This window comes from Equus asinus, chromosome X, assembly GCF_041296235.1.
Source record: "Equus asinus isolate D_3611 breed Donkey chromosome X, EquAss-T2T_v2, whole genome shotgun sequence".
NCBI lineage: Eukaryota > Metazoa > Chordata > Mammalia > Perissodactyla > Equidae > Equus > Equus asinus.
In genome coordinates, this window is record NC_091820.1 from 132,468,818 (window position 1) to 132,475,950 (window position 7,133).

The 7,133-nt window shown below is 39.8% G+C and overlaps 1 pseudogene; it reads left to right on the forward strand.

The window, feature by feature from the left end:
* The first annotated feature begins 4,508 nt into the window (after window positions 1–4,508).
* Window positions 4,509–6,500, forward strand: LOC139042634 (tigger transposable element-derived protein 1-like; annotated as a pseudogene).
* Window positions 6,501–7,133: the final 633 nt, after the last annotated feature.

Below are 7,133 nucleotides of genomic sequence, written 5' to 3' on the forward strand. Positions count from 1 at the left end.
TGGAGCAGGTCTACACCCAGGATCCGAATCTGTGGACCCCAGGCCACCAAAGTGGAGTATGTGAAACTTTAACCACTCGACCACGAGGTAGGCCCCCAAAAAGAAACAAATTACTGATACAACAACTTGAATGGATCTCAAGGACATTTTGCTGTGTGAAAAAAGCCAATCTCAAAAGGTCTGGGGTTTAATAAAATACGTATTTGGAATTTGTCTCCAGTTTCTGGCACTGAGCTAAAGCCCTTGGATTTCCTAAATGATAGGAGTGTATTGTATTATTCATAATAAGCTCTTTTCAATCACACTAGCATTTATGTTAAATGAATAGTTGACTTAGGGTGGGGGCCCTAGATAGCCTCAGGGTGGGGCCAGTCCCCAAAAATGGTGACTAGAGGGTTAGAACTTTTATCTCCACTCCCTACCTTTGAGAAGGGGGGATGAAGATTGAGCTCTATAAAACCTCTTGAACGAGGAGATTGAGAGAACTTCATGGCTGGTGAGCACACTGAGCTCCTGGGAGAGTGGGAAGCTCTCCACCCTCCCCAGCCCCTCACGCTCGCCCTATGCATTTGTCTTCATTAGGCTATTCCTGCTTCGTATCCTCTATAATAAACTGGTAAACAAAAGTGTTCTGCTGAGTTCTATGAGCCATTCTAGCAAATTATTGAAACTGAGGGGGTGGTTGTGCAACCCTGAAATCTGGAATTGCCCAGGCAGAAGTTTGGATAGCCTGAGCACCCATTTGTAACTGGAATCTGAAGTGAGGGTAGTCTTGTGTAAATAAGCCCTTCAACTTGTGGGATCTGATGCTAACTCCAGGTAGATAGTGTTGAAATTTAATTGAATTGTTGGACGCACAGGTGGTGAGAATGGCAGAGGTCGCATACTGCAGGACTCCACTTCTATAACATTGTCAAAAGATAAAGTTATGGAGATAGAGGAACAGTGGCGGTTTCCAGGGTGTAGGGATGGTGAAGGTCAGTGGGGTGGTTGTGCCTAAAAAGCTGTAGCATGAGGGAGATTTTTGTGATGATTGAACAGTTCTGTACCTTGATTGTCACGGTGTACTTTACACATGTGATAAAATGACAAAGTACTCTACTCACACTTTACACAAATGTTAATTTCCTGGGTTTGCTATTGTGCTACAATTATATAGGATTTAAACTTTGGAGGGAACTGTGTGAAGGTTGTGGTTGCACGAGACCTCTCTGTACTATGGTACTATCTTTGTAACTTCCTGTAAACCTACAGGAAGTTTATTTAAAATAAAAAGTTGAAAAAAATCCCTCATAATCACCATTGACTCCTCCATCACCCTTTCCACCACTGATATCTAATCACCAAATCTTATGCACGTCATTATTTATAATTTTTTCTGCATCCCCAGCTCTACTGCCTCAGTAGAGGCTGCCATAATTTCTTTCCTCAGTAATTATCATACCTTTCTAACTGGGCTCTAGGATTCCATTCAGGCCCTCTCCAAGCCAATTCCCATCCTGATGAAGTGGTATTCCAAGAATCTGTGTATCATCATAGCATACTTCCTCATAAACCTTTTACGATTCCTCATTCCCTACAGAATTCAGTGCCAATTCCCCAGCATGGCATTTAAGGCATCTCACAGCTTCCTTTTAAGCTTCATTTTCCATTCCACTGCACCAGGGGTCCTTTGTTACTACCACACCAGACTAATCATCCTTTCACAATCATAGCCTATACACATGCTCAGGCAGTCTCCTTTACCAAGATTGTCCTCCTTTTTGGGGGGGATCGGGGTGGGGAAGTTGAGGAAGATTGGCCCTGAGCCAACATCTGTTGCCAATCTTCGTCTTTTTGCTTGAGGAAGATTGTTGGTGAGCTAATATCTGTGCTAATCTTCCTCTATTTTATATGGGATGCTGCCACAGTGTGGCTTGACGAGAAGTGCTAGGTCCAAGCCAGGATATGAACTCGTGACCCCTGGGCCGCCGAAGTGTAGCACACAAACTTAACCACTGCACCACCTAGCGGCCCCATAGATTGTCCTCCTTTTACTTTCACAGGCGTGCTGAAAACCCACCCAGACTTCAGCTTCTGGCTCAAATATACTATTCTCCATAATCCTTGTCTTGGTTATTCTAATTTTAATTTTATTTATAAATTTGCATTCATTTCTTCATTCAATATAGGAAACTGTATATGAGTATATGCTAGTCACTGTGCTGTATTCTAGGAATAATAAGCACATATGTTCCTTGATTCCAAGTAACTCATATTTTTATTTAAAAAAATGATTTACACTCTGCCCAATTTCGCAAAAGATATTTAAGCACTTATATATTTATTGCAACAATGTCAAAATACTGTAGTTGGAGCAAAGGGACTACTTGTTTAGAATAGTAGTAGGAGGAGTAAAATTAATATATAAAGTGAATTGACTTTAGAACTCTGGTAATAAAAGGTGGTTTAAAAAATTGATGTCTTTTACTATCATTTTGGCTGGAGGTGCTTGAGACAGACATGTTAACAGATAAATTATAATGCAATCTGGTAAAAGTTCTAATAGAGTTATATAAGAGGAAATAAGCTGGAGGGGGTGAGTTACTGCCTAAGAAAATCAGGATGTGGTTCTGGTCATAGATGGTTGAATTACAGTTTGCAAAGGGTGGGAGATGGGTACCACTTTAAAAGCAGAGGGAATGGTGTGCAAAATGGCACAGTTATCAAAGAGAAGTAGGACAAATTTCAGTGTAGCATGATTACAGGGCGTATATAGGTAAACTGGTTTGTATGGCTGGAGTTAAAACAAGAGAGAGGTTTACCCCTGGTTGTTACCCCCTTATATACCAGGTAATAAGTTTTTTTTTATTCTATCCTTAACTGGTATATATATAAACTGTGTTTTAACTCCATGCTAACATTTATAACACTCTCTTGTACTACATTTAATTGAATTCATTTTTTCCCTCCTCACAAAACTATGGGATCTTCAAAGGCAATGGACATTTCCCACTGATCTTTGTAGACCCAATAATTAAAAACTCTCTATTGATTATGCAGCTCTGTATTTGTTGACTGGCTGAAGCAGAGAGATCTCTGGTCAAGTTGAACAAAAAGATTCCCTGGTTTTCCTCTCTTTTGTTTATAAGCATTTTGTTTTACTACCTCTGATTCGGGAATGCCATCTGCCTGTTTTTGTAATGGTAACAGTGGTAAGATAATAAGCGTCTTCATCTGTGCTGCAAACTCCCAGCTCTGCTGTGTCACAAACTAGCATGATCCTGGTAGTTGCTATGGTAGACAAAGCTTTCCTCCTGCAGAGCTTGTTTTTGAAACTATTTTTACAGATGACTCAGAAACTGAAATTAAATATTTATAACCATTCATTGTATTGCAGAACTAAAAGGGTGCACATAGATCATCTAGTCTAACCACCCAATATTTTAGAATTTAAAACTTGAGTCCAAAAGAGGTTAAAAAAAATCACCTGAGTTCATGCATTTAGAGATTCTGGGTTCAAACCAAAACTCAGGACTCCTAACACTCTGTCCATTGCTTACTTTTTTTTATTTATTTATTTTTTTTTAATTTTTTTTTAAAGATTTTATTTTTTCCTTTTTCTCCCCAAAGCCCCCTGGTACATAGTTGTATATTCTTCGTTGTGGGTCCTTCTAGTTGTGGCATGTGGGACGCTGCCTCAGCGTGGTTTGATGAGCAGTGCCATGTCCGCACCCAGGATTCGAACCAACGAAACACTGGGCCACCTGCAGCAGAGCACGCGAACTTAACCACTCGGCCACGGGGCCAGCCCCACCATTGCTTACTTTTAACACAAAGCCTATGTTTCCTCCACTTTTGTGGGGGAAGGCATTGCTGTTTAAGATGTCACACCATTAATACTTCTTTAACCAGTAAATCAAAATCCCAAAGAATACAGTCTTTTTTATTTGGCTGAATGACAGTCAACATTGTATTTTATAATCATCGCCCTTGGTTTTATTAAAATAAATGAAAAACATCTACAAATAGGGATTCATGTCACTTCAGAAAAATATATAACCAAACTTTAACTACCCATCTAAAGTTATATGAGTACTTAACTGAATATAATTTTATATTAATACAGGTATATCTCATTTTTATTGCCCTTCACAGATATTTCATTTTATACAAATTGAAGGCTCGTGGCAACCCTGCATTGAGCAAGTCTATTGGTGCTATTTTTCCAACAGCATTTGCTCACTTTGTGTCTGTGTCACATTTTGGTAATTCAATATTTCAAACATTTTCATTATTACTGTATTTTTTATGATGATCTGTGATCAGTGATCTTTGATGTTACTATTATAATTATTGGGGAGCCATAAACCATGCCCAGATAAGACGATGAGCTTAATCGATATGTTGTGTGTGTTCTGACAGCTCCACCGACTGGCTGTTCCCCCATCTCTCTCCCTCTCCTTGGGCCTCCATATTCCCTGAGACAAACAATAGTGAAATTAGGCCTCTAAATTAATAACCCTGCAATGGCCTCTAAGTGTTCAAGTGAAAGGAAGAGTCGCAAGTCTCTCACTTTAAATCAAGAGCTAGAAATGATTAAGATTAGTGAGGAAGGCATGTCAAAAGGCAAGATAGGCTGCAAACTAGACTTCCTGCACCCAACAGTTATCCCAGTTGTGAATGCAAAGGAAAGGTTCTTGAAGGAAGTTAAAAGTGCTACTCCAGTGAACACATGAAGAATAAGAAAGCCAAACAGCCTTATTGCTCATATGGCGAAAGTTTTAGTGGTCTGGATAGAAGATCAAACCAGCCGCAACACTCCCTTAAGCCAAAGCCTAATCCAGAGCAGAGACTTAGCTCTCTTCAACTCTGTGAAGGCTGAGAGAGGTGAGGGAGCTGCAGAAGAAATGTCTGAAGCTAGCAGAGGTTGGTTCATGGGGTTTAAGGAAAGAAGCCATCTCCATAACATAACAGTGCAAGGTGAAACAGCAAGTGCTGATGGAGAAGCTGCAGCAAGTTCTCCAGAAGATCTAGCTGAGATCGTTAATGAAGGTGGCTACACTAAACAACAAATTTGCAATGTAGACAAAACAGCCTTATATTGGAAGCAGATGCCATCTAGGACTTTCGTAGCTGGAGAGGAAAAGCCATTGCCTAGTGTCAAAGCTTCAAAAGACAGCTGACTCTCTTGTTAGGGGCTAAGGCAGCTGGTGACTTTAAGTCGAAGCTAATGCTTATTTACCATTCTGAAAATCCTAGAGCCCATAAGAATTATGCTAAATTTACTCTGCCTGTGCTCTGAAAAAGGAACAACACAGCTTGGATGACATCACATCTGTTTACAACATGGTTTACTGGATATTTTAGGCCCACTGTCGAGACCTAATGCTCAGAAGAAAAGATTCTTTTCAAAATATTACTTCTCATTGACGATGCCCCTGGTCACCCAAGAGCTCTGATGGAGATGTACAATGAGATTGAGGTTGTTTTCATGCCTGCTAACACAACAGCCATTCTGTAGTCCATGGATCAAGGAGTAATTTTTATTGTCAAGTGTTATTATTTAAGAAATACACTTTGCAAGGCTATAGCCACTGTACATAGTGATTCTTCTGGTAGCTCTGGGCAAAGTAAATTGAAAACCTTCTGGAAAGGATTCACCATTCCAGATGCCGTTAAGATCATTTGCGATTCATGGGAAGAGGCCAAAATATCAACATTAATAGGAGTTTGGAAAAAGGTGATTCCAACCCTAACGGATGACGTTGAAGGGTTTAAGACATCGGTGGAGGAAGTAACTGCAGATGTGGTGGAAATAGTAAGATAACTAGAATTAGAAGTGGAGCCTGAAGATGTGACTGAATTGCTGCAGTCTCATAATAAAACTTTAACAAATGAAGATTTGCTTCTTACGGATGAGCAAAGACAGTGGTTTCTTGAGATGGAAACTACTCCTGGTGAAGATGTTATGAAGATTGTTGAAATGACAACAAAGGGTTTAGAAACCTATATAAACTTAGTTGATAAAGCAGCATCAGGGTTTGAGAGGGTTGACTCCAATTTTGAAAGAAGTCCTATTCTGGGTACAATTCTACCAAAGAGCATTACATGAGGGTTGGCCCAGTGGCATAGTGGTTATGTTCACATGCTCTGCTTCAGCGGCCTGGGATTCATGGGTTTGGATCCCAGGTGTGGACCCACATGCCACTCATCAAGCCACGTTGTGGTGGAGCCCCATATACAAAATAAGGGGAGATTGGCAGAGATATTAACTCAGGGCCAATCTTCCTCATCAAAAAAAAAGGGAGGGGAGCATTATATGCTACAGAGACATTGTTCATGAAAGGGAGAGTTAATCACCTTGGCAAACTTCACTGTTGTCTTGTTTTAAGAAATTGCCATAGCCACCCCAACCTTTAGCAATCACCACCCTGAACAGTCAGCAACCATCAACATTGAGGCAAGACTCTCTACCAGCAAAAAGATTGCAACTTGCTAAAGGCTCAGATGATGGTTAGCACTTTTTAGCAATAAATTATTTTTTAATTAAGGTATATATATCTATTTTTGGACATAATGCTATTGCACACTTAACAGACTACACTGTAGTGTAAGCATAGCTTTTATATGCACTGGGAAATAAAAAAATTCATGTGACTCGCATTATTGCAATATTTATTTTATTACAGTGGTCTGGAACTGAACCAGCAATAGCTCCGAGGTATGCCTGTAATTTCCCCTACTTAAAAAAAATGATGTGTCAAATTGTGTATTTTTAACTTATACTCCTGTTTCCATACAAGTTTTGATACATAGCAAGTGACTGCCTGCATGCAAGGAAAAAATAAAAATAAATTGTCTGATTTAAAACTAGAGAGCTGGATTCTACTTAAAAATTTTTTTGCTAGGGCTGAAGGAGAGAAAGAAGGAGGTATAGGAGGATGGCAGTAAGGATCTTATACCTGTGGAGCAGGGACATACCTAGAATTGATTATTTCAATAAGTATTTCTTAAACTGTAATTGTGGGCCAGGAGTGATGCTAATCTATTATTACAGAGAGGAGTGGTTTCACGAAGATGCAAGTTAACTTTGGATAGAAAGGACTTGAAATTCAGAGAACTGGGCAACAAGAAAACGGAAAAGGCCCTGC